Source organism: Anomaloglossus baeobatrachus, chromosome 2 (assembly GCF_048569485.1).
Source record: "Anomaloglossus baeobatrachus isolate aAnoBae1 chromosome 2, aAnoBae1.hap1, whole genome shotgun sequence".
Taxonomy (NCBI): domain Eukaryota; kingdom Metazoa; phylum Chordata; class Amphibia; order Anura; family Aromobatidae; genus Anomaloglossus; species Anomaloglossus baeobatrachus.
Window position 1 is genome coordinate 519,022,157 of NC_134354.1, and position 12,530 is coordinate 519,034,686.

The 12,530-nt window shown below is 42.9% G+C and overlaps 1 protein-coding gene and 1 long non-coding RNA gene across 3 annotated transcripts in view; one reads left to right on the plus strand and one right to left on the minus strand.

Moving 5' to 3' along the window:
• ALCAM (activated leukocyte cell adhesion molecule) overlaps positions 1-12,530 on the plus strand; it is a 199,171-nt gene that overhangs the window by 74,563 nt on the left and 112,078 nt on the right. The gene's annotated exons all lie outside the window — the stretch shown is intronic.
• LOC142290336 (uncharacterized) lies at positions 6,873-7,501 on the minus strand. The gene is made up of 4 exons (XR_012750269.1): positions 7,425-7,501; positions 7,240-7,310; positions 7,044-7,139; positions 6,873-6,954 (listed from the first exon to the last, which is right to left on the minus strand). It is a non-coding gene; the product is annotated as an uncharacterized LOC142290336 (long non-coding RNA).

Here is a 12,530-nt window from a genome sequence, read left to right on the forward strand (position 1 = left end):
TGCTGATCGGATGGATGTGACGATATTACTATATTGGTTGTATAGTGTCCTAGGTGCGGATCAGACGGATGTGACGATATTACTATATTGGTTGTATAGTGTCCTAGGTGCTGATCGGACGGATGTGACGATATTACTATATTGGTTGTATAATGTCCTAGGTGCTGATCGGATGGATGTGACGATATTACTATATTGGTTGTATAGTGTCCTAGGTGCTGATCGGACGGATGTGACGATATTACTATATTGGTTGTATAATGTCCTAGGTGCTGGTCGGATGGGTGTGACGATATTACTATATTGGTTGTATAGTGTCCTAGGTGCTGATCGGACGGATGTGACGATATTACTATATTGGTTGTATAATGTCCTAGGTGCTGAGCGGATGGATGTGACGATATTACTATATTGGTTGTATAGTGTCCTAGGTGCTGATCAGACGGATGTGACGATATTACTATATTGGTTGTATAGTGTCCTAGGTGCTGATCGGACGGATGTGACGATATTACTATATTGGTTGTATAATGTCCTAGGTGCTGATCGGATGGGTGTGACGATATTACTATATTGGTTGTATAGTGTCCTAGGTGCTGATCAGACGGATGTGACGATATTACTATATTGATTGTATAGTGTCCTAGGTGCTGATCGGATGGGTGTGACGATATTACTATATTGGTTGTATAGTGTCCTAGGTGCTGATCAGACGGATGTGACGATATTACTATATTGGTTGTATAGTGTCCTAGGTGCTGATCGGATGGATGTGACGATATTACTATATTGGGTGTATAGTGTCCTAGGTGCTGATCAGACGGATGTGACAATATTACTATATTGGTTGTATAATGTCCTAGGTGCTGATCGGATGGATGTGACGATATTACTATATTGGTTGTATAGTGTCCTAGGTGCTGATCGGATGGATGTGACGATATTACTATATTGGTTGTATAGTGTCCTAGGTGCTGATCAGACGGATGTGACGATATTACTATATTGGTTGTATAGGGTCCTAGGTGCTGATCGGATGGATGTGACGATATTACTATATTGGTTGTATAGTGTCCTAGGTGCTGATCGGATGGATGTGACGATATTACTATATTGGTTGTATAGTGTCCTAGGTGCTGATCAGACGGATGTGAGGATATTACTATATTGATTGTATAGTGTCCTAGGTGCTGATCGGATGGATGTGACGATATTACTATATTGGGTGTATAGTGTCCTAGGTGCTGATCGGATGGATGTGACGATATTACTATATTGGGTGTATAGTGTCCTAGGTGCTGATCAGACGGATGTGACAATATTACTATATTGGTTGTATAATGTCCTAGGTGCTGATCGGATGGATGTGACGATATTACTATATTGGTTGTATAGTGTCCTAGGTGCTGATCGGATGGATGTGACGATATTACTATATTGGTTGTATAATGTCCTAGGTGCTGATCGGATGGGTGTGACGATATTACTATATTGGTTGTATAGTGTCCTAGGTGCTGATCAGACGGATGTGACGATATTACTATATTGATTGTATAGTGTCCTAGGTGCTGATCGGATGGGTGTGACGATATTACTATATTGGTTGTATAGTGTCCTAGGTGCTGATCAGACGGATGTGACGATATTACTATATTGGTTGTATAGTGTCCTAGGTGCTGATCGGATGGATGTGACGATATTACTATATTGGGTGTATAGTGTCCTAGGTGCTGATCGGATGGATGTGACGATATTACTATATTGGGTGTATAGTGTCCTAGGTGCTGATCAGACGGATGTGACAATATTACTATATTGGTTGTATAATGTCCTAGGTGCTGATCGGATGGATGTGACGATATTACTATATTGGTTGTATAGTGTCCTAGGTGCTGATCGGATGGATGTGACGATATTACTATATTGGTTGTATAGTGTCCTAGGTGCTGATCAGACGGATGTGACGATATTACTATATTGGTTGTATAATGTCCTAGGTGTTGATCAGACGGATGTGACGATATTTCTATATTGGTTGTATAGGGTCCTAGGTGCTGATCGGATGGATGTGACGATATTACTATATTGGTTGTATAGTGTCCTAGGTGCTGATCGGATGGATGTGACGATATTACTATATTGGTTGTATAGTGTCCTAGGTGCTGATCGGATGGATGTGACGATATTACTATATTGGTTGTATAATGTCCTAGGTGCTGATCGGATGGGTGTGACGATATTACTATATTGGTTGTATAGTGTCCTAGGTGCTGATCAGACGGATGTGACGATATTACTATATTGATTGTATAGTGTCCTAGGTGCTGATCGGATGGGTGTGACGATATTACTATATTGGTTGTATAGTGTCCTAGGTGCTGATCAGACGGATGTGACGATATTACTATATTGGTTGTATAGTGTCCTAGGTGCTGATCGGATGGATGTGACGATATTACTATATTGGGTGTATAGTGTCCTAGGTGCTGATCGGATGGATGTGACGATATTACTATATTGGGTGTATAGTGTCCTAGGTGCTGATCAGACGGATGTGACAATATTACTATATTGGTTGTATAATGTCCTAGGTGCTGATCGGATGGATGTGACGATATTACTATATTGGTTGTATAGTGTCCTAGGTGCTGATCGGATGGATGTGACGATATTACTATATTGGTTGTATAGTGTCCTAGGTGCTGATCAGACGGATGTGACGATATTACTATATTGGTTGTATAATGTCCTAGGTGTTGATCAGACGGATGTGACGATATTACTATATTGGTTGTATAGGGTCCTAGGTGCTGATCGGATGGATGTGACGATATTACTATATTGGTTGTATAGTGTCCTAGGTGCTGATCGGATGGATGTGACGATATTACTATATTGGTTGTATAGTGTCCTAGGTGCTGATCAGACGGATGTGAGGATATTACTATATTGATTGTATAGTGTCCTAGGTGCTGATCGGATGGATGTGACGATATTACTATATTGGGTGTATAGTGTCCTAGGTGTTGATCAGACGGATGTGACGATATTACTATATTGGTTGTATAGGGTCCTAGGTGCTTGGGTTCTGGCATTGTAGCCTATACTTTATACTGTAGACCAGGGGTGGGCAATTAATTTTCCCATGGGGCCGCATGAGAAATTGGGATTGGTTTAGAGGGCCGGACTAATATAATTACCTCAGTTCTACCCAATATACTACATCACTGCACCCCCTCCATATACTACACCTGTAATAAACTACACCACTACACCCCTATATACTACACCTGTATTATACTACACTCCCTCCATATACCTGTAATATACTACACCCCCATATACACCTGTATTATACTACACCACTATATAATACACCTCCGATATACTACATCATTACACCCCTATATACTACACCTGTAATATACTACATCACTACACCCCATATACTACACCTGTAATATAGTACACCTCCATATAGCACACCTGTAATATACTACATCACTACACCACTATATAGCACACCTGTAATATACTACAACTCCATATAGCACACCTGTAATATACTACACCTCCATATAGCACACCTGTAATATACTACACCTCCATAGAGCACACCTGTAATATACACCTCCATATAGCACACCTGTAGTATACTACGCCTCCATATAGTACACCTGTAATATACTACACCTCCATATAGTACACCTGTAATATACTACACCTCCATATACTACACCTGTAATATACTACACCTCCATATACTACACCTCCATATAGCACACCTGTAATATACTACACCTCCATATAGTACACCTGTAATATACTACATCACTACACCCCATATACTACACCTGTAATATAGTACACCCCCATATAGCACACCTGTAATATACTACAACTCCATATAGTACACCTGTAATATACTACACCTTCATATAGCACACCTGTAATATACTACACCTCCATATAGCACACCTGTAATATACTACATCACTACACCCCTATATAGCACACCTGTAATATACTACACCTCCATATAGCACACCTGTAATATACTACATCTCCATATAGCACACCTGTAATATACTACACCTCCATATGGCACACCTGTAATATACTACACCTCCATAGAGCACACCTGTAATATACTACGCCTCCATATAGTACACCTGTAATATACTACACCTCCATATAGTACACCTGTAATATACTACATCACTATACCCCCATATACTACACCACTATATACACCTCCATATAGCACACCTGTAATATACTACACCCCCATATGTCACACACCCTGCTCCTCATACAGCCTGCACCCCCATATCACACACACTACACCCCATACAGCCTGCACCCCCATATCACACACACACTACACCCCCATATGTCACACACCATGCCCACATATCTCACCCTGCCTGTACCCCAACTTACCCCTCTCAAACACTCTGCACCCCCTTCACATCCTTCTGTCAGTCTGCAGCCCTCATATGCCACTCACCCTGCAACTCCATCTTTCCACATATGCCACTCACCCTGCAACTCCATCTTCCCTCATATGCACTCACCCTGCAGCCCCCCTCCCCCTCATGTCCCCTCTTTTCTCATTACCAGTCATCATGTGTCCACATCTCCTTCAGGATTCACTATCTTTGCTTTCTGCCCGGCATCCTGTGTCTCCTCCCACACAGTCACATGGGCGTGACATCATCGCAGGTCCTGCAAGATGAATTATTCCGTCTGCTGTGCTGCTTCTTCTCCTGTCCGGCGGGAACTTTTGAAATGACACACGCAGTGCAGTACTGACAACGTCAGAGTGCGCGTGTGTGTCACTGACAATTAGTGCCGGCAGGGAACAGAGGAAAGACTCCTGCGTTCCGCTGCCTGCACTGACTGTGCGGACCTGCAGGATCTCTCCCTGCTCGGCACGCTGCAGCCCGTCTCCACTGCACCGGCTGAAGACGGGCGGGCCGGTCACAGAGAGCAGGCGGGCCGGATGTGGCCCGCGGGCCGCCCCTTGCCCAGGTCTGCTGTAGACTATGGTTGGCTTTGATCACAGGCTCATAGTTACCACATTAAACACGTTGCACAGTACAATTCCTAGTATCCGCTAGTTTTAGTCATACATGAAACACATTTGTGACTGAAAAGCTGCTGAGCTATTGTTATGCATTGGGCCTTTTATGTGAAATAATTGTTAGAACATTACAGTAGAGATCAATGAAATGTGAGATGTTACAAGTCGATGTGCTGCCATTCAGTCTATTGTCTCTCTGATGTTGCTACTTTGTTGTATTTGTCTGAGGGCAAATTTGTGTCACTATAAAAAATTAAACAATTCTTTCTTTTTAAAAGAATACCTGTTTGATCAGAACACTTTAGTCCCTTTTCCCTTACTCAGCAATAGAATTCAATATTCCTCCAAAGGAAATCCACATCTAGCTGCTAATAAGGCAATCACTTTCTACATGTTGTGCCTATACTACCGTACGTACAAGACTCAAAGCTGCGGGTCATGGGGAACCACCTAAGGGCTTATTCAGACCGCGCTTTTTCAGACTGCTTTTCATCAGTGTTTGATGTGTCCGCTTTTACCATTAGTTTTTTTTTCTTATGTAAAAAAAAAAAGAAACTAACATAGCTTTCCCAAGCTCCTCCTATCAGTCAGTTATATCCAACTTATTCATCGGCTTGATCTGACTTTCATCAATATTGGACATGTTTTCGTGATTTGGTGTGGATCATTCGGTTCTCGAAAATGCACAAACTTGTCATAAGTACAAGTTCTATCTATAAAAAAAATTGACAGGACTCATACATTAACTATTTTACATCTGGATGAGTCCTGAGGCTCAACTTTTTGCTGAGATCATAAAGAAAATTAATGATCATTGTTAAAAAAAAATAAATAAATAGTTGAAAGAAATATTGTATTTATCACTAACAAATGAATTAATGTCATACTAATTGGGATGTGTAAAGTCTCCTCACAGTAATATCTCATCCTTCTAAAGACATATACTTCACTGTATTATTATTTAGAATGTCTCCTACATTTATATTACTTTACTGCATTGCCATCCTTTATGCGTTTATTGTTCAAAATAATAATGATGTTACTAAAAAAAAAGTATCTATAGTACATAGTCCTTTTTTAGCAAAAAGGAATGTAGAATCGTGGCTTGCTTCCCATAGTTTGCTGTGTTATGTTTTCAAAAGTATATACAGTGGGTACGGAAAGTATTCATACTCCTTTAAATTTTTCATTCTTTGTTTCATTGCAGCGATTTGGTAAATTCAAAAGAGTTCATTTTTTTTCTCATTAATGTACACTCTGCATCCCATCTTGACAGAAAAAAAAACAGCCATACATAGACCACTATTAGGATAACAACCAAGGTGGAGTTACACGAAAACCACTTAAACACACCTCTATAAAAATAAATTATTTATTCAAATTAATGGTAGAAAAATATACGACACCAAATATCTGACATAGACACGAAAACACAGTGATCAAATACGGCCTAGTGGAGAGCAGAGGGAGCGTGCAAAGATAGATAGTTGATAGTTTAATGGCTCTCAGTGAACTAGGAGGGACTACAATACTCCTCAACTCCTCCTGCCTACTTGCGGAGAGTGTTGTAAAGTTTTGAACACTCCCCGCTCCGGGTGGCTGTCCCTATATATCCCTGTACTCCACTGACCTATACCACCACCACCAGGTGCATTGTGAGACGACCAGGACAACATATAATATATTAAAATCTGTTGGTTCCTGACTAGGATTGCAGACTATGCTGCAGTCCAGATACTGTAAACAGCAGTTTAGGACAGAGCTGATGGGCCCGACAAGACCGGTACCCACAGCTCCTCCCGACGCGTTTCCCCCCCTCCTAAATAAATGTTCGGGGGTTCATCAGGGGTGATTTAGCCAACAAACACCTGTGAAATAGACAAAAACAGACAGTTGGTGTCTTTCAATATAAAATCCAACCAATCTCCAAGAAATCCCCTTTACCTACAAGACTTACTTGGAACTGCATCCAAGTGTGATGTAATAACAGCAGCAGGATATGCTTGTACAATATAGCTTGATACCATCAACACAGAGGACTACAGGTGTCCCCCTGGAATTAAATATAGTTACACAGCATGTTAGTCATTGTGCCTCCAAAGTATCTCTGCACCATGCAGTAATCACACCTATCAGTGTATTTGTGCCACTACCTTCTTAGGTCCACTTTTCTTCTCCTCCAACATGTAGTATTAGTGTTGTTCCGTATCTAGCATCACCATATCTACATAGACAGTACAGACAATAAATATATGAGTCTATGTTTTAAAGTAACATCTCTCCACATCATACCATGAAGATGGTTTCTTGTGGTATCTAATACTAGAACAGAGCATACCCATAGTAGGTAAATGATGCATAATGTTCTCCAGGACCAGTCAGCCCTTTGGCGCCACTTCTAGGCCTTTGCTATAAGAGAAAAAAAAATCATCTCAAAGGCCAAGGGGGTTTACATACTCTAAACTCACATAACCAAACAAAGGCATCAATGTCAAAAATACCTATAAGTCTGAATGACGGTTTTAGATGGTAGGTGATATACACTTTGGCACTTAAGATGAAGTGCAGCGTGCATTTACTAACAGAGTAGATGTCTGCCCTCTCTTAAATTGTGGATCCGGCTCCCCTGGTTAGCTCCCTGTAGAGAGAAGCATATTGTATAGCTCACATGCAGGGCAGGTGCATATTGGCTTACATTGCCCTATCACTTGTCATTACCTGGGCACTGGTATTTCATTAGAAGAAGCCCTAGGTGTTTCCTTAGTGGAAATCCTGCTTCAGATCCCACCAGTACATGAACACGTCCTGGGAAAACATAATGTACAACTAGCTCTAGTGCCAGGTTTTATCCCATCAAGCATATCCAGATACTGGATATTATATGCAGTCCTGATTAAATAAGGAGAGTTACCTACCAGCAAGAGGCTCAGTCTATAGTGACCAAGGTACCAAGCGCTTAGACGTATAAAGTTCCTCAGGGCGCAGCAATGTGACCTCCCGGGCTGACGATCCAATGGTCCGTACTGTCCCTGCTACCTGCCTGCCTCATCAGTGCCATCAGATCTTTTAAAATGCCCGCACCCCAATATGGGGGTGGGACATCCTGTTCTCCGAAATGGACATATTGATGGGCCAATCGCAGACGGATCCTGTGTGGCCGGAAGTGACGCGTCAGGGACGGATTGACAGCTCCCACATCCAATCCTCATGACTCGCACTGCAGGGACTTCCTGTACTCCGAGATGGACATGTTAGTGGACCAATCAGAGACGGATCCTGTATGGCCGGAAGTGAAGCTTCAGGGACGGATTGACAGGTCCCACATCCAATCCTCATGACTGGCACTGCAGGGACTGACCTATCACCCAGTTGCAGCCGCCCTCAGTGACAGTCACACCCAGGCGTCCCAGCAACCGCATTAGCCTGGATACAGACAGATCCTGCCCGACCGGATGTGATATAGCTCAGATTGACAACATGATAGCCCTATACTGGTTGCTAGCACTCAAATCAAGTGTAGTACTGAATCGCATCCAACCTCAGCGACACTAATTGCTATACCTAATCTTCTCAGTAATACCTACAGTCAGGATCGTTCCACCTAAGACCAAGTGTCTCCACATGCTTATGCATATTGTCCACTGAGATTGTCTTGTGAGACAACCTGTATTAGTCAGCTAGCACATGCTGCCTGTGTCAGTTCATACAGACTAGAGACACAGTGATAATAGTCTGTCTGAGTCTATGAGAATGCCATTGCATGTCTCTAGGGGTTCTTGGATTATCTTATAATGAAAATAGGTAAAAATGACCCAGAAATTGGCAAGAAGATGCCTTTCCTATCCTACACCAGAAGCCAGAAGGGCTTATATAAAGCTGACAAAGCTCAAATTCTCATTTATTCCGACCGGGGAAACAGAATCTAACAGAAATATCCACCTAGCCTCGCGTTGGAGGATTTTATTGTTCCAGTCACCCCCCCGAATTGGTTTCTTGACCACCTCGATCACTTGAAAAGATATCGTGCCCGCGTCTCCATTATGGCATGTATTAATATGTCGGGCTAAAGCCGTGTCTCTCTTATGGCCAATATCCCCCAAGTGCTCCCCAATTCTGACACGTAGTTCCCTCTTAGTTTTACCCACGTATCCCATGGGGCAGCTGCAAGTGCACAGATACACTACTCCTTGGGTCCTGCAGTTTGCAAAATCTTTAATCCTAAAGACTCTGCCTGTCTTGTTGTTATGGAACTCTTTGTTTTGGTTAATTCGTGGGCAGTAGCTGCATCTACCACACCTGAATGTCCCTTGAGGCTTCCGATCCAACCAGGTCCCTTGCCCCTCTGGGGCCAAAAAATGGCTATGTGTTAACTTGTCCCTTATTGATCTCCCTCTTCTAAATGTGATACTGGCATGCGAAGAAATGCATTTCCCTATATCTGGATCAGATTTGAGGATCGGCCAATAACGCCTAAGCACCTCCATTATCCTGGGATTGTGATCGTCATTCGTTCCTATTAGTCGGGTAATCTGCTCATCCTTTTGTCTTTTTTGTGGCCTAACAAGTTCTTTCCTTGGGGTTAGTCTAGCACATTTGTATGCTGGTTCTAGTACGTGCAGGGGATATCCCCTCTGTCGAAACCGACCTCCCATGTCTAAGGCCTGGGATTCGAAATCTGACAGGGACGAACAATTTCGTCTAAGCCTGAGGAATTGTCCCTTAGGAATCCCCCTCTTCAGGGGTGCTGGATGATGGCTCTCCCATCTTAATAAACTGTTTGTCGCTGTGGGTTTCCTATAGATGCTAGTGACCAATCCCCCTCCTAAGTCCTTTGATATTTTAAGATCCAAAAAGGCTAGACTATCTGCACTGACTTCAAATGTGAATTTTAGCCCAAGATCGTTGCTGTTAAGTCTCTCAATAAATTCAGAAAAAAGGGCTTGCTCCCCCGTCCAGAGAACGAGGATGTCATCTATATAGCGCCCCCAGAATTGTATATGGGGGGCAAAGATGACATCCTCGTCTCTGAAGACATGGGTGTCTTCCCACCAGCCCAGGAACATGTTGGCGTATGTGGGGGCACAAGGGCTCCCCATAGCCGTGCCCCTGAGCTGGTGGTACACCCTTCCATCAAATAGGAAATAATTATGTGACAAAATATAGAGCAGGAGATCAACCACGAAATTGCTGTGTTCCCGGCACTGGTTACCTCGTGTAGAGAGGTAATATCGAACAGCTTCTATCCCCTTGTCGTGTGGGATGCTGCTATAAAGCTGTTCCACATCAATTGATGCTAAAACTGTGCCTGGGTCTAAGATGATCCCGTCTAATTTGGAGATGAGGTCATTGGTGTCTCTAATGTAAGAGGCTAGACCAGTGACGAATGGATGTAACACTGTGTCAACATAGACACCAGGATTTTGGCCAATCGCATCAATTCCTGATACAATGGGTCGTCCTTTCAAAGGACATAGACCCTTATGTATCTTAGGAGTGGCGTAGAAGGTGGCTATTACTGGGAACTTTTGATATAAAAAGTCATATTCTTTTTCAGAAATTACCTTCGTTTGAAGTCCTTTCCTCAGAAGGGTCTCAAGTTCCCTTAGATATTCAGTGGTTGGATCTTTAGGCAGTACTTGATAAGTTGTTCTGTCAGTCAGGATACGTTTACACATTGCCGGATAGTCTTTGGTGTTCATAATGACAGTGTTCCCCCCCCTTGTCTGATGGTTTTATTGTGATTTGGGTATTTTTTTCCAGATTGCTCAATGCCTCCCATTCTTCCCTGTTCAGATTCGGCTTAACGGATCGTGATTTAGGTTGAATATTCTTGAGGTCCTTCATCACTAAATTTGAAAAAATATTAAGACTACTATAGTCCATTGGGGGTAGTGTCTTTTTACTCTTAGGTTTCAAATCAGTGAAAGGTCCCACACCTATACACTCTCCTCTCATTTCATCCAAATTTGATAATAGCCTAACGTCATGAAGCATTTCTGCTGGAATTCCCAGCCTACTGCATTCAATTTCATCATTGTGGGCAAAGAATTTTTTCCATTTTAATTTCCTTATAAATAATTCCAAATCCTTGGCCCATATGAACGGGTCGTATCTGGTTGTAGGGACGAATGTAAGGCCAAGCTTAAGAACCCTCATCTCCACCTCAGAGAGGTGGTAACTTGATAAATTAATGACCTGATGATCCAATGAGCTCGGGACATTTAGTTTTTCAAGTTTCTGTACCCATGATTTCTCAAGTTGTAGGGGTCCCGCCCCCCTAAAAAAGGGGTGGGTGCTGCGCTGTGGGGTCCTAACTGTTGATTCCCTTGAGAGGAGAACGGAGGAGAGGGCGGGGCAATGGGAGGGGCCATGTTGTCCAACGGTCTCGACTGTGCCCCACCTAAGTATGGTGTTCCCGAGTATGATGATGACCCATACCTTCCACCATTCCTGTCCCATTGCCAGTTCCTTCTACCCCCTCTACCCCAGTTCTTTTGCCTTCCCTGTTGATACCTTCTCTCCTTATTCCTATTGGGCACCAGCCTTCCCTGAGACTCAGAATCTGAGTAATCTGAGGATGAAACGTCAGTTTGAGGACCCGTGACCCCCGATGAGACCTCCTTCTGACCTGTGAAGTCAGCCAGGTCCCTCAGGAAGTGCTTGTGCTTCCTAGTTTTCAAATTTTGTTGATACTTATCAACAGCAAGTTGCAGTGAAGTTTCTTTGGTCACAAAATCGGGTTCTCCCTTAAACTTCACTGCTTCCTCCCTAAGATTTTGCAGGGTTTTGGAACTATTCTCTAGGGTGACTTTCTCCTCCTCCAGGAGAATGGTCATCAGTCTGATTGAGGAATTGGTCAATTCCTCCTCCCACCTACCAATCAGCCTATCTGTTCTTGATCTTTCTGCTGGTATAAGATTGATCCTAAGACCACGTGGAACAATTCTTTGCTTAATATAACGCTCAAGGGACTGTACTTCCCACCAAGATTTCACATTAGTTTTATAAGCATCTAGCAATTCCGAGAAGACATTCCTGATAGTTGTCTTTCCTGTTCCCTGGTTACCAATCGCCTTGTCTGAAAACACCTCTTCGGCATCATCCAACCACCTAGTAGTGTTAATTGGTCCGGATAGAAATCCCGCCATTGATCACACATAGACCACTATTAGGATAACAACCAAGGTGGAGTTACACTTGCAGCTGCCCCATGGGATACGTGGGTAAAACTAAGAGGGAACTACGTGTCAGAATTGGGGAGCACTTGGGGGATATTGGCCATAAGAGAGACACGGCTTTAGCCCGACATATTAATACATGCCATAATGGAGACGCGGGCACGATATCTTTTCAAGTGATCGAGGTGGTCAAGAAACCAATTCGGGGGGGTGACTGGAACAATAAAATCCTCCAACGCGAGGCTAGGTGGATATTTCTGTTAGAT